Source organism: Pantherophis guttatus, chromosome 2 (assembly GCF_059756535.1).
Source record: "Pantherophis guttatus breed Tessera chromosome 2, ASM5975653v1, whole genome shotgun sequence".
Classification (NCBI taxonomy): domain Eukaryota; kingdom Metazoa; phylum Chordata; class Lepidosauria; order Squamata; family Colubridae; genus Pantherophis; species Pantherophis guttatus.
In genome coordinates, this window is record NC_142064.1 from 190,725,276 (window position 1) to 190,751,015 (window position 25,740).

The 25,740-nt window shown below is 37.6% G+C and overlaps 1 long non-coding RNA gene across 1 annotated transcript; it reads left to right on the top strand.

The window, feature by feature from the left end:
* LOC117660580 (uncharacterized) lies at positions 1-25,740 on the top strand. The gene is made up of 4 exons (XR_004589711.3): positions 1-87; positions 2,671-2,767; positions 9,371-9,447; positions 25,481-25,740. It is a non-coding gene; the product is annotated as an uncharacterized LOC117660580 (long non-coding RNA).

Here is a 25,740-nt window from a genome sequence, read left to right on the forward strand (position 1 = left end):
CTGCAGAATTTTGCACTGGTCATAAATGTGAGGATTGGTTACAAAAAACTATTTTTTTTACACCATTGTAACTTTGAATGGCAATTGGTAAGTGAAGATTACTTTAATTCCCTTTTATCAGTAGCTTTTTGGCTTCTTTCTGGAAATGCAATAACTAGAAATGCTTGCTTCATATGTACCACTTTCTGCTCGAGGGGAACACAATGCCGAGAATGGGAAAAGCACTTGCTATCATGCAGTGAACTGCAGATGCATCAAATTGTTCTAATTACACAGCCACTGTTTATATTCATTTTGTTCACTGGAAGAGAGACATGGTTATAGCCAGAGATGTCCAGCTTAGAATCCTATCTCTCTGAGCCAAAAGATGGCACTGTTTTTCTATTTGTCTTGCAAAATCCACTTTAATTCATGATTGAGCTTCTCTCAATTTGTTGTTTTTGCAAGGCTTTTTGTAAAATAAACCCCATTATTTGCAAAGGCCAAACAACAGCTTCTGCTGTACCTCTTTTGACTAGGAAAAAAATAGCTATAAATAAAATCACATTATTTGGTTCAAAATAACACATGAAAGGAACAGTCCTAAATAATAAATGCCTGATGTTTGGAGCACGGGTATTACATTTAGTTGACAGACTTCAAACTGACTAGAATTAATCTGCTGCTCTATTTACAAATCAAAAACTAAATATAGTAAAGCGGCTATTAATAAAGGAAATGTTTCCTCCTTTACCTTCCCCCCACCCTTTGAGAACCGCTATGCATAGCAGTTATGATTTATAGAATCAGATTCAGAATCTGAAGCACTGGATGCTGCTTATACTTATCCAGACCATTATTGTACAACTTACTTCAGTATTGTCAAAATTAAGTGGCAACAGCTCTGTGGAATTTTATTTCCCAGACCTATTGGAAAATTCCAGAAATGGAATCTTGAATCTGCTTGCAAACTATGGTTTGCCATCAAACTATAGTTTTTATGTCACTTACTTCTTCAAACCCATTGTCCTACAGGACTATATAGAGAACGATATACAGCCAATGCCATTGCTGTTTTGAAAAAGTTATTTTCAATCAGTAAGGGAGATATATGGCCATGAAGGACCCCTTTAATCTTTTCGCTGCTTTTTTCCCTTTGCACACCATTAGAAATCCTAAGAAATTAATGGTTTGGGGGTAAGAATTTGGAGAGATCTCCTCCAGACATTTCCCCCCTTCCAATGCCATTACATCTTCTGATCATTCATGATGAAATGCTATAGTATGTGTTAATTCCTTACTGGGTACTGTGATGAAAAAATGCTTTGGGCCAAGGGCTTGGATAATTCAAGGTACCCATAGTTGGTCTGTTCATTTTATACAAGGCACTCACAGGCATAGTCATCCAAGCATGCTATTTTTCTGTCTAACACAAAGGTAAGGGAACATTGCATAAGTTTCACAGGAAATGTGCAAGCAAAAAAATAAGAAACCATCAATTGATGGTTATAGCAGCTCTATCATTTCTGTTTTCAGTCTTTTTCAATTATTATTTTCCTGGGTCCAGAACTTCTAATATAAACAAAGACACATATCAATTGGATAAAACAGGGATTATTACATATAAATGGAACCCTTTTGAGATATGACATGAGCCTTAATTAATAAGTAACTAAGTTACACAGGTATGTAGGAATAATTATAAATGGATTAATGGAACTTCCTTGTAAAATTGTGCAAAGCATGGAATTAAGGAAATCAAAACTGCCATTCTAATGAGCTTCTAAACAGGACAGACATGAAATCCAATCTAGGGTTCACAGTTTTTTGCTGATGTCTTTCAAGGTTTTGTTTTGCTTTACATCAAATGGAATTGATGTAATTGATTGATACACTGAATTGGGGACTGCTTATTGTCTAATTTGAAATCTGATCAATTCCTCTTGAATATCAGATTTGTAAAGATCTGTAGTTACAGCTGCAGGAATATTGTTACAAGAAAGAAATAGTTTGACAGACTAAATATTAAGATGCAGAGACATCACACTGACAATATAGATATAGGTTGTCAATTGTAACAAATATCTGAGAAATAGACAGCAAAATAAAATGGATGTCTTTGAATTGTAATGCTGGAAAAAATTGCTGGGAATCTCTTAGACCACAAGAACAAAAGTTCAATTCTAAATGAAGTAAAAGTGGCTTCCTCGTGGGAAGCACTAATGATTAAACTACAGCTTAGATATTTTGAGCATGTAATGTAAGAGTAATTGTAAAGACCCTAATATTGGAAAAAAGTGAAAGGAATTTAAAAAGAGAGTGATTAGAGGTCAAAGTGAATAGACAGTATCACTGATGATTCCAAACAGAAGCGTCAAAGAAGCAGTTCCTGACAAGGGGTGGCAAATAGTTAACAACTGAATCTCCAAAAAAGAAATGTATGCATAAAGACAGCTCAAAAGACCTGATCTGCTGCTATTTAATTTTTTGCAGCTACCTCCACCCTGAAAGGCACAGTGCTGAGCTCCTCCAACCACTCCAGGTCTCACAGGCACTGTCACCTCTACTGTAGCCACTATGCTGTGCTACCTCCCATCAAACAGCTGATTGGCATGCCAGCAGTTGTGGCTCAGCTTTCCCCACAAGAATTTGGTCTTGTGGGACCTCCTTGATGGCCTTGATTTGTTTCAGGTGCTTGATCTCGAGATCCATCAGTTCCCGTTGAGAAGGTTGACCTGACCATGGACATTGGATGAATCTGGTCGGCGGGGGCGAGGTAAATTCCAAGGTGAGGCCACTGGATACTGTACTGTAACCAAAATTTAACAATTGGCTATTGGAGCCAGTATGAGTTGGTTCCAGCACACTACTACAAACAACTATAGAAAATGATGCCCTAAAGAAGTGGAAGTGGGTACTTAAATAGTAATGAAATCTAAGAATGAGAATATTTATTGTGACCAAAAGATCTAAGCTGGGTTGACAAAATCAGAAATGAGAGGTGATAAGCCACCTGGGAAAGCCAAGGGCAAAAATCGAAACCATTAAAAAGTGAAAATTAGAATATTTTGTGATGCAAAATGTGATGCAACACCCGGAAAAATATGGCATACTTCATGTAATCCTTCAGGGAAAGATTGAAGGTAAATGAGGTCCAGGCAAAATCTAAGGGACTGGTTTGGACAAAACTCAGCAGCACTTTTTGTGCGGCTGTTGATAAAAAAATAGGATCACTTCAGGGGTGAGTTCTACTCAGGGGTGGGTTCTACTTACCTTTACTACCGGTTTGCAGCCGGGCCACGGGGGTGCACTCGCTTCACTCACGTGCATGTGCACTCTTCTGCGCATGCGCAGAAGTGTTTTGGTGATGTCAGGGTCGGTGGGCGGGGCCTCCCGCCGGTTTTACTACCGGTTCTATAGAACTGGTGCAAACCAGGGGCAACCCACCACTGGTTCTACTTACCTTTACTACCGGTTTACATTGTGCCCGTTGTAGTGTTACTGAGAAAACTAAAGAGACATACCCATTTAATCATTTTAAGTCAAATGTGATTCAGAGACATCTTTACTTTTCATTGTTATTTCCTACGATACTGTCATCAGTGAACTTCATGGTGTCTTTCTTTGGATTCTACTCCTCTCCCTTTAATCCACCTAGAAAATAGAAAATATTGGATTAATAAAAATAGAATAAATATAAATAATGTAAACAATCAGGCAACAGGTTAGAAAATCAAATGTGAGATCCTATCCATGTTTGACCAGTAGTAGAAGATTGTTGCCTATGAAGTTGGAGAATGTAGAAGGAAATTAGACATGCTGAAAATGAACCCTGTGTGACAGTAGTAGAAATGCTGGGATTGTGTATCTTAAATATCAAGCAGTTCCTTTGGTGAGCCTAAGAATATTTCTGTTCCATTTGAACTCCTTGAGGTAATTTGCTTTGCTTAGACAAACAACTTCCATAGTAGCTCTGTATTTGTTTTTTTATTTCTGTGAGTTGCAACTACGCACCTGTTTTCCTTTTCATACATACAGGCCATTAGGAGGCACAGACCTTTCAACAACTCAATATGGGATTATTAAACTAGTCATTTGGGTCACTGAGAAAAAAGTTACCTTTACAAAAGGAGAAGAAAGTTCATGTTGCTCTGTTATCCCATAATAATAACCAGAATTTTTCTCTATGGGATAATGTTGCCAGTTTTAATGTTAAGTAATCTGTCTGTAAGCAAAACTGCCTGTGGCTTTCTTATGAATTAAACTTTTTAGAGCTTTTGGTGTGAGTCATAGAATATGATAGAAGATGTCTCTGTGAATGATCAGAGGTAATGACCACTGCGAAGAAATCCTCTTATGCCTCTTTAAAGTAGACCACAAAGTAGGCTGGTGAAAACTTTGAAGACTCCTTTTAAATGCCAAAGAGTAATGAAAGATCAAAAGATGCTGCAGGAATGATTTAAAGGTCAATAGAATGCAAAGCAAAAAAAAAAGGAACATAAAGTTGGACTATTTAACCAGGGATAAACTGTTTGTTTGAATAAATAGTAAACGCCTAAGTAATTTTTTGCTGAGGTAGGATTGAAAAGATGCTGATTTCTGGATTGCCCATAGATAAAAGTTGAGCTATGGGAAGGAGAGGAGATTTTTTATCTGTAACTTTCAAAGAGGGTGAAGTTGATGAAGGTTGGAAGCCTCTTCTCTTCTCTTCTCTTCTCTTCTCTTCTCTTCTCTTCTCTTCTCTTCTCTTCTCTTCTCTTCTCTTCTCTTCTCTTCTCTTCTCTTCTCTTCTCTTCCCTTCCCTTCTCTTCCCTTCCCTTCCCTCCTCTCCTCTCCTCTCCTCTTCCCTCTCTCTTCTATTCTTTTTTTCAGCACTTTTTCTCTTTCTTCTAATTTAATTTGCAGTGATATTTACTATGCTTATTAAAAACTTCAATAAAATTATTAACAAAAAATGAACTTCTAAAATTACAGTGAAGAGGCGCAGCCAACTTTACCATACTTCTCATGATTGTTTAATTAGTACTAATGAGAATTATTTCATTACATTTCCTTGGGAACTTGCTGAATAGCACAAAATAATAAAGTTCAGAGAAGATATTTGTCCCTCTTCAGGCATTCTCCTCATGTGTGAAATATACATGTAAGGTGAAGGAGAGGGAAGGGGACACAAAGTCTACTTCCACCCTATACTGTAATTATTTTCATCATATTCTGATCTGGGGCAGTCATGTTCATAGAGGTCTGAAAGAAGCCATAATGCCTCCCTCCCCTTCCCTATGGATGCCTAAGGCTCTACTTTGACCTTAGCAGCATTATGTATCCATCTGCTCTGAATCCTGAGACAGGTTTATAAATGTGAATGCCACGTGGGAACATTCAAGCATTTTTCTCCCCTAAAAGCAAGGAGGCCAGTGATAGATGAGAAGTGGAGACAATATTTTCATCCATCTTCCCTTTCTTCATGTACATCATACACATAAGAACACCTGAGCCTTATGAAGATGACTCTGCAGTGGAATTATTTTCCAGGAACATGTATAGAATAGAATAGAATAGAATAGAATAGAATAGAATAGAATAGAATAGAATAGAATAGAATAGAACAGAACAGAACAGAACAGAACAGAACAGAACAGAACAGAACAGAACAGAATAGAATAGAATAGAATAACAGAGTTGGAAGGGACCTAGGAGGACAAATGGTTATCCAATCTCTTCTTAAAAACTTCTAGTGTTGGAGCATTTACAACTTCTGGAGGCAAGTTGTTTCACTGATTAATTGTTTTAACTGTCAGAAAATTTCTCCTTAGTTCTAAGTTGCTTCTCTCTTGATTAGTTTCCACCCATTGCTTCTTGTCATGCCCTCAGGTGCTTTGGAGAATAACTTGACTCCCTCTTCTTTGTGGCAGCCCCTGAGATATTGGAACACTGCTATCATGTCACCCCTAGATAAGATTGTGCCTGACGAAAGAATTTAGTGGTCTCATGCTCACTAACTCGAATGGTTCCGATCAAACCATTGTGCTTATCTCTATAGGGCATGTATGTGTGCAAATAGTTCACCTGAAATTTGCAGTAATTTAACAAAAGAAAAGATATTGATTCTCTGCTATGTGATGAGGCAAGAGATCCCATGCTTTGATCTATGGAGGGCTTCAAAGTAGCTTAAGGCAGCAGTGACTTTTGAAAAAGAGACGAGTACAAACTCATTTACCTGACTATAAGTTCTCCATCCATTATCTGACCTGTAATTAATCCAGACCGAACAGTGATTTATATGTTAAATGAAAAACATTATGAAGTTTTGGTGTGTGTCTCAATTTAAGGTTAAAATCTAACTCTATACTGAGTTTTACAAACTCAGCTATACTGGTAGAAAGTGTTTGTCTAGCAGACTGTATTATCTTAGGTATTCAGGTTTTACAGACCTCCTTGTAATTAGAGTTTAAAATATTTTGCTTTCCTGAGTGCTTTGATTCAGCAAGTTCTGATTAGAAAGGTTCCCTTCCTTACCAATATCCATGAGACAACCAGGGCAATAAAATCATAATTGTTTAGTGTTCTTGATATCATGACTGAAGCAATGGTCAAGCAGAATGTCAGCTTCCATGCCAAGGGAGATTTTTGAATTAACTAGAGCAGTCATACCAACTTATTTTTCAGATGTGTTTGTACCACAATTCTTGTCATATTTTGTTGCCAAATTGGGAAAGAATCTTAAATAGTTACATCAACACCAATAGCCCACATCGATTATTAACTTGCATTATGGATTAAACTATAATACATTTGTCAGTGCTAATACAAGATGAAAGCTATTGTGTTAATCTAGACATTAACATATTAATGCAACATACTGATCGCATATTATGACTAGCAAGGTCAGGCTTTCGTAGCTCTCTGTATTTGTGGTGTTTTGTAGAGAGCAGAATATGAGGTCATCAAATTCCTAGAATGCTGATGAGAAAAAAAAAAAGGGATATTTTGCTTCTAGTAGATCCATGGCAGGAGAAATGCTACTAGAAGTTATTCTGCCCAGTTGTCAACATTTTTTAGTGAAGATCAGAAAAAAAACTTTTTGAAGAAAAGTAAAGTCTATAGATTTTATAAAGCAAGTATAACTTTTATTCACTTTTCTGCCTTGGAAACAACCTAGCAAATTTCTTGAGAGGTTTAATATGAAAAAGTGAATTAGTGCATTGAAAATTTATCGTTAAAATCAGAGTAGTTGCAATTCACCATATAAACTCTTGTCTTTTGTCTGCAATGTATAAAAGACTTTACTAGGGGTTTTTGGTGTAGGTTACAGATCGATCAGCAATGGGCCTGAGGAATTGGCAACAGCGTTTGGATCTATAAAACATAAAACAACTATCCTAAACAATAACCATGTTGAACATCAAAACTGCATGGATCCAATTATTTTGAATAGTGGGCAACTCTATTTCCAGGTCAAATAATAATCTAGCACTATAGTGAAATGAGGCTTTGATAGAAATATGGCAGAATTGTTTCCTAGGCAAAGCGGGCCGAAACAGTCTTTAAGTCCTAGGAAACAAGATCATTCTCAGAAGTGAAATTTCTCCATGGTTCACTGAAGTATAAAAATAGGGGAGTTATGGCACAACCAGTCTTCTATTTGTTATAGCAATCCAAGTAAAATCTATTTAGTATAGCAATCTTCTATTTATTATAGCAAAATAAAAAATAGTTCTGGTCTTCCTCTGGAGCTGATTCTCTGATCAGATCTAGTGGGAGACAGGTGAATATGATCCCTTCCAAATAAAAGTAAGACATGTAATTTTCCTACTTAGATTTAGAATAAATGTCACTTGTCTTGAACAGTTTCCCATGATGGTGGCCTCTTGAGATTCAGACTCAGATCAATCCTTTAGAGCAGGGTTGTTAAACTCAAGGCCTGTGGGCTGGATCTGGCATGCGGGGTGCTTAAATCTAGCCTGTGGGGCCAACCTGGAAACAGCAAAGGATTGGCCCACGTGCCTCTGCCAGCAAAAATGGAGCTTGGGAGGGCCGTGTAGGAGCTCTGTTTTCACCGGCAGAGTGCTAGCAAAACAAACTACTAGGAAAAGTGGCATTTGATCACACGAGTGACACCAAGCTAGCTACGCCCCCCTGGCCACACCCCAAGCCCCCCCCAACACAACCCTGATGTGGGCCTCAATGAAATCGAGTTTGATATCCCTGCTTTAGAGAAAGACAAGTGCAATTTTGTATATATTTGCAATTGGATACTAGATTTTTGGTGAGAAGATGGTGTTAAGATAGACAGAAACATTCCCTTCAAAGGTAATCCCTATCTAGAAAAAGTAACTTACTAAAATAATTTTCTCAAGGAAGATTACTTTATTTAACTCAGAAAAATATTGTTTTTGTAATGCCACATTACCTCACCATTCTGACTTCATTAGCACACACATATTACTATAATCCACTCTTTTTTTTCTGCTGTATAGATTAAATATATATTGTAATTTGCATAATTCTATACAGAGGGACTGAATGTCGCCCTCTTTTTTAGGTTAGTCTTTCTGCCTCTGGTACTGTAATAAACAATCTGTGCTTCAATGAATTGTGTGCTGTTTTTCTGGGTTAAAATGAACTATTTGGGAAATTTGTGGAAGGAATTTCTTCTGCAATATGCAGCAAAGGCAACATATAATGCAAAATCAAAGTCATCACCATAAATAAAAAACTCTTCGTTTTTCTATTAGCTTTGTGATCATCTCTGAAATACAATATATACAAGAAAATTCTATCTAGCCTTAAGAACTATATTTATTAAAAGTAAATAGCAATAGCACTTAGACTTATATACCACTTCATAGTGCTTTACAGCCCTCTCTAAGTGGTTTACAGAGTCAGCATATTGCCCCCAACAGTCTGGGTCCTCATTTTACCGACCTCGGAAGGATGGACGGCTGAGTCAACCTTGAGCCTGGTGAGATTTGATCTATCAAACTGCTGGCAGCCAGTGATCAGCAGATGTAGCCTGTCATACTATACTCTAACCACTGCGCCACAGTGTCTCTTCTAAATAATGAGCGAACACTCTTCTAAATAATGAGCCAACGCTCATCTGCCCAAAACTCTGCACCAAATTTCAGATTACATGGGTTCTTGAACTAGGTTAATATCATTTCCTCCTACTTAGACTCTTAGCTAATGAGGCAAATAGCCACACCTTTCTTCAGAGATATGTAAGTTCTTCATTGCTCATGAAACAGACTTCTAGAAGCCATCAAATATGCTATAAATTCTTTTCGTTGTTGTTTTCTTTCTCCATATCTGATCAGACTATTGTTAATTTTCAGTGGCCCAGTTTTAAGATCTGGACACTTGACACTCAACCATCTATTTTTACTCATAGAAAGACAATGATGAATAATTTCTAAAAATGGCTGCAAACCACCACAATTGAAAAGTATCACTGGTTGAAAGACAAAAGTAAGTAACTCAATATAACTATTGTAGCTTATCCTGAAATTATACTAATAGACATAAATGAAAATTCTTGAAAAATATATGTAGGGATTTGTGGTAAGTGTCTTTAGGCTTGAGCAATTTTTTTAAAAAATATTTTATTATAACACAATATGACAAACACATACAGTAACATATAAATACATCCTCTTTTTAAACAATATTTCTTGGTGGTCTTCTTTCCGTTTTGTATCTTTCCTCCCTTTAGAGAATCTAAAAATGTAAAATATGTACCGGTATATAACAAATATATAGAAATGTATAAAATTAAGGCTATTAGTGTTAGAAAATACAATGTAACCAAAGAAAAAGGGACAATGAAGAAAATGAAATAGTAAGAGAGATAAGGGGAGGACAGCAATTTTTTTTTTTAATACAATGGGTTTGGGAAAAATATTTCATTTGATTAGAATACATTATCACTGCACATGCAGAATTTTTGGATGACAAATTGTGATAAAATAAATCTAAAAACTGGGGAGTTTGTAAAGGATGTTTGCTGCAATCTGGAATTTTCTGTACTGAAAAATATGATGGGTCATTTTAGTTTGCACTTCCAGCTTTGTGTTTGTGTGTGTGTGTGTGTGTGTGTGTGTGTGTGTTCCAATACACAGCTATAGCAAATTGTTCTGCAATGCATTATTAAAGCCAAAGGCATTGTATTATGCTAAATAACTTGTTTGACAAGTAATACTTAATGCCTTTTTCATTTTAACATATGAGATATGCTGCAATTATATTTATTTTCTATAGAATACCTTGTTTTTGTATTTGTTATTTGGAATGAAGTTTGTTTACATGCATTTTCTTTCCAATGCTCTTGAATTCCATTCAATTTATGGAGAGTGCTCTAGTTTGGTTGCTTTTTAAAAAAAAAAAACATTGAGGAAAACACACAAAAACTCACATAGTAGCCTTGGATCCTTTGCTTATATTTTATCCATATTTTGCTTTTAATTTTACACTGAAGTGGGAATTGTTTGGGTAGCAACTCATTAAGGGCCCTGGGATTAGCCAGAATCAGAAAATGCTGCATTTCCTTATCAAAATATATTGCGAGAAATGTAACTGCCTTTCTAGGTGAACTACTGTTCGGTTACATAATAGCATCATTTCAGTAGGAGAACAGCTCCCTTGACGGAGATGAAGCGGAGAAGGGTTATGCAATTCTGCATATAAATAACTTATTTATTTCCATACAAATTGTATTGAAAATTGGGACAAAGGGAGAACTGTGAACTGCTATGAACATAAAATAATAACCCTATGCTGATGCTATTGTTAACATCTGGAGGAAGAAGGGATATTACGATAGCATAAAGGGCTGGTATTCCTGCCTCAAAAGGCCAGACATCACATCTTCTGTACAAACCAATATACATAAACTAGAATAAATCATTTTGGACACAACCATACTAGATGTCATCTATATATGGCAAGTACTTCATATTGAGATATTTTCAGCTCTCCAAGTTTGGGAACCAAAGATATGCAAATGAATAAAGGAGAATATTTACAGTTCAGGGTTGAAATGAGGAGTGCTTAGTGCTCTCTGAGCTTGCTTGTTTTCATTACCCTAACTAGTTAACATCATCAGTGCTAACTAGAACTGGTGGTTATAAAAGTTACTTTTTTCAGTGCTCTTGTAACTTTGAATGGTCATTAAATGAACTGTTGTAATTGTAAGTCGAGGAGTCTGTAGAGATTCTTAGTCATCCAGGTCATGGTTGTCCCAAAGGTGTGTTTTTCAGAAGGCAACTAGAATTTCTTGTTTTTTCTTTGAAGACATTTCACTTCTCATCCATGAAGCTTCTTCAGCTCTGACAGGATAAAGGGGGAATGGAAGGATTTATATTCTTTGCAGCTGGTCATTTGAATCCTTTTAGAGAGTTGTTGAAGCACTTGGAGGTTTATCTGTGTCCTCAGGGTCACTTGAGTAGTGCTCCTGGTTCCTGTAGTCTGCAATCCATTCCTACTTCCACACCATTCAAAGGGTGTTCATCCCAAATTGTAAATTGAGGACTACCTGTAGTAGCAACAGAATGCTCAGAAACACTCTGCAGTAGGCACACTACATTCACTGAAATGTTATTGACTTAATTCCCAATTTCTGGATCGATTTCATCATATTACTCTAAGCAGTCTTAGATAGGAAGCACTACTGTACCTACTTGCGTTCAGATCTTGCTGCATTTAGATCATCCAACAAAGTAGAAAGATCTACATCTTAAGTGCATGTAAGTACATCGCCTGCTACATTGCTTATTAATTTCAAGTCCCATCTCATATGTAAAGGGGCGAAGGAAGGCAGTTAGTATTTCATGCAGAAACTGAGAAATACCAATTAAGGCAAAAACCTGCTCAACCGTGAAGATAAATCTGTGTGAGAGCAGAATATTTTCTAAAAAGAAAAGAGAGGCCTTGTATTTCATAAAAATCAAAAATTTCAACCTCCAGACCAAATCTTTCAATAGGCCTGCTAACACAGAGCTGCCTTTTAATGCTGGGAGGCTAGCTACCATTGTAAATTGATTATGAATAGATGCTTGTAAAGTTGGAAGGTCTATTGACTGATGGTTATGTTATTCAATTACCGTTTACTGAGATTGAAGAAAACCTGGGTTATGTAGAACTGAAAATAACATGATGTAATATCATTGCCTTTGTATTAGGACTACAGTACAAGATCGGGGCAACTAAACTATAGATAATTATCAAAGATAACAAGGTGATGCAACAAAACTTTTCTGCCACTAGTAAGCATCTGGAAATTTGCAGCCCAGAACTGATAGTCCCAAAGATGCTTTTTTCAAAAGGTGTTCTGTCCCCATTTCACACACGCACACCAGCAGTCGACCAAGAGTTAAAATAAACCAGCAGACAAGAATTTCCTTTGATAACAGAATTGGCAGCAACCCAGTGGCTGCTTGCCAACAGTTTTTTACTTACAAAGGGAGGTTTATCTCCTCCGACTGAAAACATCAAAGTCCACAAAAGCCAAAGAATAGTCAAGTCCAGCCCAAAAAATCAGTCCAAGCAGAGTATATAACAAAGTTCCAGAAATGCAGAATGACTTGCTAGCTTTCAGTTTTGTCCGTCACAAAGCCTGAATGGCCACCACACCCCCTTTTATTCCCTGTGGTCCAGTGACTCAGCTTAATCTCTGGCACACCTCCTTCTCTGCTGCGTGTGCTTGTCTTTCCGACGCTGTCAGGGATCCAGCCAAGACTTATCTCCATTGCTGTCTAACTGCGGCTGCTCGGAAATGCCTGGCTCCTGGCCTATCTCTTCTCCTTTGGAAGACACCTGAGGCATTGCCAGAGAGGAGGGTCCTGGAGAGGGAGGCCTTGCCAACTCCTCTCCTTCACTTTCGGAGTCTTCTCCCTCCAATAAGACGGGCTCAGGGGTCGGAGTCACAACAAAAGGCAACTGGTCCAATTCAGGGGTGGGTTCTACTTACTTTACTACCAGTTCGCAGCGGGGCTGCGCGTGCACTCTTCTGCGCAAGTGCAAAAGCATGTGGAGAAGCATTTTAATGACATCGGGGTCAGTGGGTGGAGTCTCCCGCCGATTTTACTACCGGTTCTATAGAACCGGTAGTATCCTGCCCTGTGGAACGAACTGCCCCTGGAAATACACAAGATCTCCGACCTCCGTGAGTTTCGCTGTGCCCTTAAGACCCTGGTGTTCCACCAGACAGGGCTATCTATGTAAATGATTTTAAATTGGGTGTTTTAAATTTTGGGTTTTAAATTCGGGCCGAAATTGTTTAATACTTTTAACTATTTTAAAACTGTTGTTTGTACCTTGTGTTTTTAATTGGCTGTACACCGCCCCGAGTCCTTCGGGAGAAGGGCAGAATATAAATTAAATTATAAATAAATAAATAAATAAACTGGGGGCAACCCACCACTGGTCCAGTTGCCTTTTGAAAAAGCACCTTTGGGACAACCATGACCTGGATGATTGAGAATCATCTGAGCTGATAGCTGATCTTCCTGTCTGCTGTCTAACTTAATATTAGGCTGCTGCTTATGAGCAAGAGAGAAACACTGTCATGATATGATGTCATTTCTTTTCATCTCCATTATGGCCCACATAACCTTTGAATGTTCTTGATAAAAGCAGAAGCGAGTACCTTTTTGTTTTTACTCAAATCCTATCACATGACATGTAAAGGCTTTATTCCAGGAGTTGGGTTAAGACTTACTGTATGTTTTGCAATAGTGGCGAATATCTATAGCTTTGGGTGTAAAAATTTGTTCTCCGAGCTTGTGGGTTGGTTTCCGAACCTTTTCTTACCAAGCTAGGTAACATCTTTGGCAGAGTTGAAACTCCGCTGAAGTTGTTACCTAGTCTGGTAACAAAACATTCAGAAACCAACCCACAAGCTCGGAGAACAAATCTTGACCCTCAACTTACTGTATGCGCACTGTGTTAATGTTAAGAATAAAGGTAGGATAGGATGCCATTCCTTCAGAACTCTGTTGATTCGGCTGGTAGGACCTGGCTCTTATTCTAAGCTGGTTCTGAGTTTCTGAGTTCTAAGCACGGCACTGGAATCAGTTTGCCATCATCTCTTACAAGAGTGAGAAGAACAAGTCGGTATCAGAAGCAGAAGCAGATCTGTCTTGAATCTTTTGGCTTAGGGTTTGGGATCTATTCAAGAGGAACAGAGATACCAATCGTTAACACAGGAGCCAGATGAGATTAGGCAGCAGCTAGCACAAATGTCTTTTGAATTCCACTGAAGAGTCATCTGAAGCCCCTGCGGTGTATGATGCTAAGTACATTGTTGAGCCTCAGGTCATATTGTCACGCTCCCCGTGTAGAAGCAATGGTAGCGGCAGAATGCTTTGAGTTCTCTTTCAGTTCGAAAGCAAAGAGAAACTCAGCTGGATCAGGTCAAAGATTTACTTAATCCAACATCTTGCTTGCCTCAAATATCTACAGGAAACTTCTCATAAGACATAAAGATTTCCAGTGTTCCTTTTCTGCTAATGGTATTCACTAACCTTTTGCCCCAAACAGAGGTAGCCTACAGATGTTAGTATTAAACTTACTGTTGCAATGTGCAGTGGCCCTGTGCAACATATTAACCAGTCATTTATTATTTTATGATATTTCTTTCCCTTACTTTCCCCTTATTATTTTTCTGTTGCCTTAGAATCCATATTTTGTGGCCACTGAGAGTGCTCAGTATTTAATAGATGGTTTGTGATTGAGCAGTAAACAGGAAATTGCTTTTTAAGATCTTGCAATGACCAAGCCACCTTTAATTCTATTTTTTATGAAATGAGACAACTTGCCACAGTCAACTCACTACAGCCAGCTCACCATGGCCAATTCACTGTGGGACAATTCAACAATTCAGTTTTAATTGTTTAAAATAATTTTAAGAATTATTTTAATTTTTATCATTTATATTTGGCATCCTTTCTTTAATGATTCTACAGTATTCCACTATTTCTTTGATATTAACATAACTCCTGTCCTACAGTGAGTTGGCCATGGCAAGTTGACTGCCGCAAATTTGCTGTGGTGAATTGGCTGCAGCAAGTTGTCGTAGACCCAGTTTTTACCAAGCTGGTACAAAGGTAGCAATTAACGTGGAGTATTTGCTCTGGCTAAGCAAATGTGTATGTGGAACAGCAGACATATATTCATGTCTTATTCAACTGACAATTATACAGGTAATCCTCAGTTTACAATCCTTTGTTCAACAACATTTCAAAAGTACAATGGCCATGTATTCACACTTATGACCATCTCTTCTCCTTCTCCTTCTCCTTCTCCTTCTCCTTCTCCTTCTCCTTCTCCTTCTCCTTCTCCTTCTCCTTCTCCTTCTCCTCCTCCTCCTCCTCCTCCTTCTTCTTTCTCTTTCTCTCTCTCTCTCTTTCACACACACACATACATCCTATCAATATGTTCATATGCAGGAAAAAATTCTTTAGGTTCCATCATTCGTTTCAAATCCGCTAAGAATAAAAGGGCTGTTATAGACAATATCTGCAAACAGCTCCTTTTATCTCATTAACCTTGATCCAAATCAGATTTATTAATGGTTAATAGCCATAGGTGATTATTGGAGATGTATTCTTCAAAAGATGCAAGGGAAACAAGGTAGTCTGTGCAGAGGTAATAAGAGTAGGTGTGGTTGTAAAACTGTTCAAAAGGAGTAGTTCATAAAGCATATCAGCAGGGTCAAGATACCCTTCTCCAAGCATTAAAGCAGCTATGTCCTTTGGAAAGTTTGTGTGGTTGCTTAAAAAGGCAATTTCAGGTTTGTGGGATTTGTGGATACACACCCCACACACACACCCCACACACATCTAGTCTAGTATATTGTATAAACACAAGAAATGAGAGATCTGAACAAAAAATATGGCAACAAGATTTCTACTTTAACCTCATCAGAATCTTGATAAGTTTCCAGTGCCTTGAGGATTTTGCCCATTTAATAAAAAAACAATGAAGCAGATCTTCAGTTTGGAATTGATATCTGCAGTAGAATTGGATGATATGAATATCAGAAGCAGAAATTCCTCTTGAATTAAGAAGAAAACACATTTGTAGCCATTCCAGAAATCTTTTTATTTACCAGAGTCAAATGGAAGCTCTATCTAGGTGATATAGCTTCAGAAAGTATAAATAAAGAAGAGAGGAAAGTCATATGTGAATTCCCCTGTTAAAGCAACATGGAATGATCCATATCATGTAGTAATGTACATTACAGGGTTTTGTAACTGCCAACAAATACTGCTTTTTCTTAAAAAGTTTCTTGTGTGCAGTATTTGGCTCCAGCATAGTCTCTTTTTCTGTACACATGTTTCTTCAAGTGTGGTTCTACAAAGCTATGAGTTTTAGTAAAATCAGGAACATCTGCTTCTTCCCTTCCTACAGCTTCTCATAAACTCACACTGTGAGTTGAAAATACGTACAAAGAGCTTAAATACACAATTCCCCCTATGAAAGTATTTTATGAATATCAAAGATATGTGGACACTGTTGTATTGATTTTTTTCCTCTGGAAAAGAAACAATATCTGTAATCATCTTGCTGTGCTTTTTCAAAAGATTATACCAAATCTTCCTTTCAGTAACCAAGTACATCATTACAGTGGCTTATTTGAAACACTAGTATTAATACTGCATGGCAATTATCCTTTGTTTTCTGATAGTCAAAGCAAATCAAACTTCAGTCTGCACAATAATATGACATCCCAGCTCCTGGACTTTGCTGCCAACTCTTTTTGTCATGCAAAGATGGCAGCTTGATGTCTAATCTTTCAAGGTTAAGCCTTAAAAATTATGTTTACTCAATTCCTCTTTCAATGGGTCACAGAGGCACCAAGACAGAACTTCATGTTTCCATGCCCACTAGCTAAGCCGCTGGCAGCTTTTTGCAAACTGTTTTTTCCCATGCCAGTTCATGATTATGGGGCATTTCTAAAGAGACTCTGCAGCGCAACACTAATTTTGCCAAACCAGATTGCCTGAAATTTCAGTGTACAATGTAGCATGTGTTTGTATGAATGTCTAGTAACATCTAGCTCATATAAATGGGGATTTTCACTAAGCCATGTGCTCATTGTATGTGCTATAAATCATGAATTTACTGTATGAGTTTAAGGATTTTCTGCCATTGGTTCAATGCCTATCATCCCTCCAGTTTTGTTACAGACTTGGAAAACAGTCTTACTTTTTGAATGGGTTCATGTACAATGAGTCCATGTAAATCAACTCAATTTTTGGACACTACAATCTGCGGGGTAAAACTTTCTGACATTTTCCTACCATATTAATTTTCTGTTCGTAGGAAAATTGCAATTCGGCATTCATTTATCTCAAAATGAGCTCAACTGAATCCAGTGCATTTTTAAATTGTTGTTGTATATAAGATTATGTTATTAAGTTATAGGCTGATCTATAAATTATATAGCTATTCAGGTAAGTCCTTTCTTTGAATTAGATATTATATTTTTGTCCCCAGTTGGATACTTATATGTAAAGTTATACTCAGAGAAGCAATTTCTTTACACTTTTGTCTCAATTTATTCACAATCTTGTCTTCCTATTTTATGTGTGGTAAGTTTCAAACTGTAAAGCTATGTTTTTTTTAAAAAAATGAATAAGGTATGGGAAAAGTCATATTGGATAATGGTTAGGTTTTTGTCCTTGCTATGCAGTTGTAAATTTCATGTGGAAGAAAATCAGTTGGAATTAGTTTTTCTGATACCAGCCATTGCACTTCTTCCAAGTGCTATATACTTTCTGATCTCAGGGCTTCAGTCAGCAGCAGATCAATTTTAGAGCTCAGGAAGATATCTTCCTTTACTGTTTTGATGGTCTCATTGTTGATCTGAATTCTGATCGGTGTGTTCCCTGCAGTTGTCATTATCTTTGTTTTCTTGATGTTAAGATGCAGTTCAATTTTTTCACTTTCATCTTTGACTCTTAGGATTAGTCACTCAAGACCCTCCTTGCCTTACATAAACAAGCAACATCTGCATTTCAGAGGTTATTGATATTCCTACCACCAATTTTAACCCCAATGGGCTCACTAGAAAATTCAATCATGCTGGGAATGATCAGTAGAAAAAGGAGAAGAGGCTGCCCTAGTGCCTGCTGGCTGGACTCTGTAAAGCAGTGGCCCCCAACCTTTTGGGTACCAGGGGCCTGTTCCCTGGAGACAGTTTTTTTTTGTGGTTTCACATGCTGTCTGCATCCCACAGGTGGGGCTCTACTTGTTTGCACAGCCCAGTTTCTGTCATGCTGTGGACTAGGGCTGTTCCACAGACCAGGGGTTGGAGACCCCTGCTATAAAGGATGAGATTGGGATGACCATGGCAGACCTGAAGGAGGTGGTGTGAGACAGAAGGGCATGGGTGCTGATCTGCAGAGTGGCTGAGGGTTGGATACGACTAAATTAGGGGTGGGTTCTACTTACCTTTACTACCAGTTTGCAATGAGGCCGTGCATCTGTGCTTGCTTTGCGCACGCACACTCTTTTGCGCATGTGCAGAAGCTTCTGTGCACAGAAGCATTCTGATGATGTCGAGGTCGGTGGGTGGAGCCTCCCTCCGGTTTTATTACCGGTCTGAACCTGGGGCAACCCACTACTGAATTAAATGGCTGATGGTGATGATGATGATGAAAAATTTCAACTACAACAATCAGAGTTGCTAGATCCATGGAGAAAAAAGCCATTCTTGGGGATGCCTGTATTGGAGGGATTGGAAGTTCTAGCACCTAGAGCACCTGCAACCCTTTTGTCAATAGCTCTGGGTTTTTGCCTGCTCCTAATCAATGAACGTTGCTGGTATGGTTTTCTCCCATTTTGAAGCCAAAACCAAATGAAAAGACCATCTCACCCACCAAGGCCCTCAGACTCCCCCTGGATGTTAAGAGCAGCCCTTAATCATTGGAAAATTGCTAGCCCTACTGGATTGGAAACGAGTAATACGGCACAAAGTGCGTGAATAATTCTATGTTGAAATCCCTCATTTCATTTTAATCTTAGATAATGTGTTCATTGTTTCTCTGACGGGAATATTGTAGACCTAGTAGTAAACTTATGCCAATTTCTGTGGGGAAGCATATGCCAAATAAAATATTAATGGTATTATTTGTGTAATATTGATTTTCAGTATGCACTTGCCTTATTTGTTCCAGGCTGAAATTGAATGATTTTCCATTTCCATTTTTTATTCATTCCTTGGTTTAAACACCGATATTTAGATGGAAATCTTGTCTCAATAATGGAAAGCCTGTTTGCTAGCTCTGACACTGAGTTACTTTTAGTTCCTTTTTTTCTGATCAAGTGAAGCTATCTATATCAGGCTTTGCATAATAAAGAGATGTCATTAACTTCAATAAATATACTTATGTGCAAGTGTTTAAGAGTGAAATCAGTTTCTATTAAAACTAAGCTAATAGTTTCAAAACATATGCAGATAGGTTATTCTTTTAAAGCAAATGTATATTATTACTAAACACCTGGAAAATGGAAACTGGCACTTATGCTAATCAGTTTCACTGATTACAAGTTGCTGAAGAATAAGAATTAGTAATAATGAGTCACTCCCAAAATTATCAGGCACCATTAATGCTTTAAATTATTTAAGGATGCGGATTGTTCTGTTCATGTTTTCACTTACTAAATTAATTGCAAGAACTAAGGTACAGAACGATTAATAATTAAGATGTACGGATAAAAACAGAAGAGTTTTCGATGCACCAGCTTGATGTTAATGAAGAAACAGCAGGTTTTTAAACAGCACTAGCACCTTCTAAGGCAGGAAGAAAAAAAAAGATAAAAGACAAACTCCCTGTTCTTTGAGCTAAGACAATTCAGAAGGATGCTTAAAAGAGTTTTATTCTCTTACAGCAAAGGGATTTTTTTTCTTTTTAATGACCCCATAATCCCTTGCTGGGTGGAGTCTGAGCAACTGAATTGAGCTAGCAGAATGTTTACTGGCCAGATGCCCTTCCTGTCACCAATGCAGAGTTTTGTTCAGCAGATATATTCTCATCGTGCCCAGAGAGAGAAATATCCAACTCTACCTAGGATCGAACTCACAGCCTCCTGATTGTGAGGTGAGAACTCCACTTCTAGGCCACTGCATCACTCCCTCTTACAGCAAAAGGACTGTGAAAACAGAGAAAGATTGGGAAGGACAACATTTGGGGAAAAGTCTTTCTTTCCTCTTCACTCCCTTTTCAGCCATCTTCACTGAATAATTCCTGAGGAGTATTTTTGGGTATGATGAGATATACTGTAAAAGCAAATACAGTTACTATTTATAAAATGGGTTATATTTTAAGATCTAGTCTTACATATAATTAACAGCAAGAAAAATCCCCTTTCTTGTGTAATCTAAAGGCATAAAAAGCTATCGTGACAATTAAAGCAGATAATTGCAATGCTTTTATGTAGCTTTGTCTTCAAGAGGCAAATAGAGGGAATCCTGAGAAATATAAATTATTTTAGTACAATTATATCATTTAAATGTAATGCAATTTAGAACTTGGCTGAATAAGGATGATTTCAACAGAATCCTATGATCATGTTACACTTCATGGAACTTTAGTGCTAACTAAACTGAACACATAACAAAATTCTTTTTTCATTTATTTTGTCAGGTTCCAACCAGAAGGCAAAAGAAAGGACACAAACCTAGTCTGTTGCTGCCTTCTTTTATTAACTTCCTGGCATATACTGACAATCTCTGTTGAATCTTTTGTTAGGGCTACATGCCCGTGCTCCTTGCCACCTTTTATACAATAAACACCACTTCTCCCATCACCCAATCACGTGCGTCTTTCCTCCCACATGTCCCAGAGTAAATTGCTCTCTGAATTAAGCCAACATAATAATTACACCTACAGCTTTCCTGCTTGCCAAAACCACCTATCCAATCGGCTGGGTTTTCCCTCCTCCAGCCCCTACCCACTGCCTTTCAGGCCTCGTTCGGGTCCTCTCTGCCGTTCTGGGTGATGTCATCGCCACGCAACCGCCCCTCAGCTGTTTGGTGGCCACGTGGCATCCCGGCAGTTTGGCAGGGTCTTTCGGATCAGTCGTATTCCGGTTGCTTCTGATTCGGCGTGGGATTCGGCGTGACTACAGAGCTTACATCCCCCGATGTCATGGCAACATTTGGTGGGATGGAGGTTTAAATTAAGTACTTTTATAATTATTTTAAGGAATTTTAACAACTGTTAGATCTGCCATCACACCGTTCCAACCCTGCTTCGCTTTAATTTCAGCCTGCCATAAAATATGGGGGAAGGGGGAATACAGGGAGGGGAATACAAGAATCAGAAATGCCAACGAGATACACCAGTTGAATGATCCAAGGACACAGGCATGGGAACAGAATGCGAACACCTGTCAAAGAGGTGCCAAACCTCAGAATTGTTACCAAAACAACTAATTTCAACTTTATTGGAAACTAGTAAAATGACGGGGGGGGGGGAAGGGGGGAGGGCCTGGGGCAGGAGAAAAGTAACAGCTTCAGTTCTGGCTTTTCCTCGGCTTAAATAAATGTATACTTTTCCTTACAAATGGAGTCGAGGGTCTTTCTTTCTTAAATGCTTATGTTGGATAGGCTTGACAGCAACTTTTTGCCTAATATGGTAGCAATGCAATCCACTTAAGCATGTTTTGATAATTCAGTATGGACTAATCCTTTAACCAATGGAACAGCTTGCCTTCAGAAGTTGTGGGAGCTTCATCATTGGAAGCTTTCAAGAGGAGACTGGACTGCTATCTGTCAGAAATGGTGTAGGGTCTGCTTGGGCAGAGAGTTGGACTAGATTACCTACAAGGTCCCTTCCAACTCTGTTAAACTGTATCTATCTGTATCTAAATCTGAGATGCTTTCATTTTTTATTGAGTCTACTTTGGAAATCAAATTGATTTCATACCTATATCAGAACTGAAAAATAGCTTTAAGGTTGAAATCTGTGATATTTATGATTTATGAAGAAAGTCAGTTGGGTTTCTAGCAATAGGCTAGAAACCAGAGGACCATGAAGCCTTAGGTACAAAACCAGGTGGGCGACTTTGGCTAATCACTTTCTCATACCCCTAGGAAGGAGGCAATGGAAAACCACTTTCAAAAAAACTTGTCATAAAACTGTAGGGACTGTCCAGGCAGTCTCCAAGAATCAGACATGAAAAAAATGTTAAAATATCTGAAAAAATAAATAAATGCATACAATAACTACTGCTAAGATAACTCAGCTAAAAAAGTGACAGTGTGAGCCATAAGTGTCTAAAGAATTGACAGGTTTCACTTTTTTAATGCTCAGTTCTGTGATCGGAGAGTGGGGAATAGCATTAGAGGATTTGATCGTTTATTAAATGTGTGGTATTCTTTTTTTGGCTGAGGGTATCAAATCCTAGCTGGTAGTATAGTTCTGCTTTAGGCTGTAAAAACAAGAGGTTGCCTGTAAATTTTTTAAAGCTCAAGAAATCTTCAAAGCTGAAAGTTGCAGTACTTTATAAATCACTTTCATAACTTTCCTCCAAGGAAAAATAGCTTTTCTCCCTGAAAACACCTTTCTTTTCCCATTTTAAATCTTTCATTCCTCTGTGAATTTCTCTGTATTAGTGATATACATTTCTTTCCCCAAAGCCAGGTTAATAGAACACAATCTTGCCAAGTTAATAGAACACAATTTTGCTTTTCTACAATTCCCCACAGGTAATGGTTGGTAGTAAGGGCAGAAATGAAATCTTTGCATTATGCTGTATTTTAATTTCACACAAATATATTAAAAACTGTCTTAACTTAATCAATAGAAATTAGTGAAGGCTTTGGGCTAGGCTTTGAGAAGAAAGTCCAAGCTCCACAGTCAACCCTCAATTTTTTTTAAATCAACCATTCAGAGTACGCAGTTGATGAGATCATAGATTCATAGTATAGCATCTAAATGTTCCTTCCTCCCTCCCTCCCTCCCTCCCCTCCCTCCTTCCATTGTCATTTTGGAACAGAATAAATCAAATTATGGATGCTTATTCCTTAATTTCTAAAAAGTATTTTGTGTAATAAACTAGTGCTTATTCCCAGGTAAAGGTGTTCAGCAACAGAAATAAATTCTGTTCTATTTTCTTAGTGATCCCTTTGGTATTTATGTTAAGAGTATTATTTTTGAAATAAGGTGAGGAAAACTGGATTTGTTCTGACATTTGAAAAGCACAGAGGCTGTGATAAAAATGGTGTGTGGGTAGCTCAGAGAGAAAATCTAACTCTTGTCTAACAATCAAAAATTATAGTTTGCGTGAGTTTGAAAGGACTCTGCTCAGTGCAGGATTCTGTTAAACCTTCCCTAGAAGGAAACTGTTTGGTGGTTCCTATTCAGGGATCTCCTGGACATGTTCTTGGCAGACTATTCCTTTGCTTTGCAGCTCTGACTTTCAGAACATCCCACCATATATTCAGCTGAAATCTCCTTTCTTTTGATATCAACCCAATGATCCTTATCAGTTTCAATAGAAAATAGGTCTTCCACTTCTTGTACCTTTTAGATAGAAGTAGACCTTTCTCATATTTCACCTTAGTTTTTTTATTTCAAACATGCCAAACTCTTCCATTATTTCATTGGCAAGCTAATCATGTCCCTTAACCATTTCACTAGGTCTTTGTTTCCAGGCCCTTTGTCGTTGAGGTAGCTCACACGTGAAAATGTTCATACTTCCTTTTGATATTGTGGGGACCAGAACTTCATAATGAGTGCAGAGTACAATGATTGCAGCACTGGCCTTAAGCATGAATAAGAACCTTGCTGGAAATGTATACCAGAGTGATAAAGAAGAAACAACATGGGTGACCAGGAGATAACAAAAGTCACATGAATGTTTGCAATAGTGGCGAATGTAAACATGAATTTTACATGAAACATTTACATGATGTAAAAACGTAGCAATAAATATAACATCCATTGGATTGCTGCATAACTCAGTTATTAGGAGTACTATTACTATTGGAGCATGGATGAGGGGATATTTATTTATGGGCCACTAAAACAAAGAGGATTAAAAATGTTGCTCATGCTAACACCGCTCATGGGGTGATGGAAGTTTGGAAGTAAGTTTTTTAAAGCCAATAAAAAACAGAGCCCTTTCATGTAGAAGATAGAGTAGGTAATTAAACTGTTCACCAGCTCAAACCAGTACTGAAAAATGGAAGGCATCTTCTTGGTCCTTATTTGCTGCCTTTATGATTTTTTTTTCAAAGTGGCTTGCATTGAATAAGCTTTTACAGAGAGGATGACTCCAAACACAGTATTGCCTTTAGTAAAATAAAACATAAGGGTGGCCATTATAAGTGTGAATATATTCTGTAAGTGTTTCCAGCATACCCAAAATAGTCTTCACTCTAGATTAAGAAAATAATATCTGACAGAGGCTGTAGGTTAACAGGTGTGGAGACTAATGTGGTAATATTGAAATCATTTATCATAGCAACAGGCACCTTGAGATGCTCTTAAGATACCTTTGACTTCCTTCATCCCAACCAGCACAGCAAATGGCAAAGAATGGTAGAAGTTTTCTGGAAGACATTGAGATGGCTTACTCTAGATTTATTACAGCATATATAAGTGCTTTTCCCACCCTCCTACCCCCATTTGTCATTAACAACACTTTATAAAAAAACACTGGGCAGTGGAATATTTTTGAGTTTCCACCAGAATAAATAGATTTTTTTTTAAAAAAGTCTTAAGACAGTTAAGGGAGGACAGTTAAGAAACAAGATGGGGTCTGCCTATTTGGAAAAGATGACCCATTCTTTAAATTAATGTTTCTTTTTCTAATCTGTAACTCTGTTTTTTCTCCTTACAAATAAACAATTTTTAATGTTAAGGATTTTAGAATCTATTTGTCCAGAACTTACATTCACAGACACCTTCTATAGTTCCTGACCCTCAAGTCAACTTATTATAACTTATTATTATAACCTAACTTGAACTGGCATAGCCAGTTAGGGCCATCTGAATTGTAGCTGTGAAATGAGAGAGTCTATTTACACCCATAACTTGAACTGTGAGTTTTGGGGTGATGTGGTATAAATGAGACTATCAAATCTTCATTTGATACTACATAATTATGCAAATGAAAATGTGATGTAATGATTTGATTATTTCTACACTCATATTAGTTTTGATTTTGTGCTCCCTACACTTGAATGGAAATATTTTGCTTCGTGTTGATTTATATAAATGACAAAGAGGCTTTTTTGGAACATCAGCCTTGTACAAAAATCATTATGAACTAATCTAACTATTTCTGTGTTATAAAACATGCAGTATTTCTATGGTTATTATCCGACTGGCACAAATAGAATTCCCAGATCTATTTGATACATGGTCTTCCATTAAGCAGAACAAAATTGGCCCATTTATTATTCATTTTAGGACCTAAATCTCACAATGATATTGAATAGGCCAGAAAACTGCCAAAATTTGTTGTATTCTTTTTTTTGTTCTTTCAGCACAAGATTTCAACTGGGATGGCCAATGTGAACTTGGCACCATGGGGAACCCTAGAATTTTCCAGGCTGTGACCTCTTTCCAAATTTTCTTCAAAGAAAAGTTGCATTCAGGTTCTGGCAATTTGTTGATAAAGTATATTTCATTCTCAAGAATCCCATGACATGAGGCCACCTATAGGCAGTGTACAATGTCCTTCATTTGTTTAGCTTTCATAAACTTTTTTTTCCTGTCTAGCAGAATAAATGATGAATAGCACGAA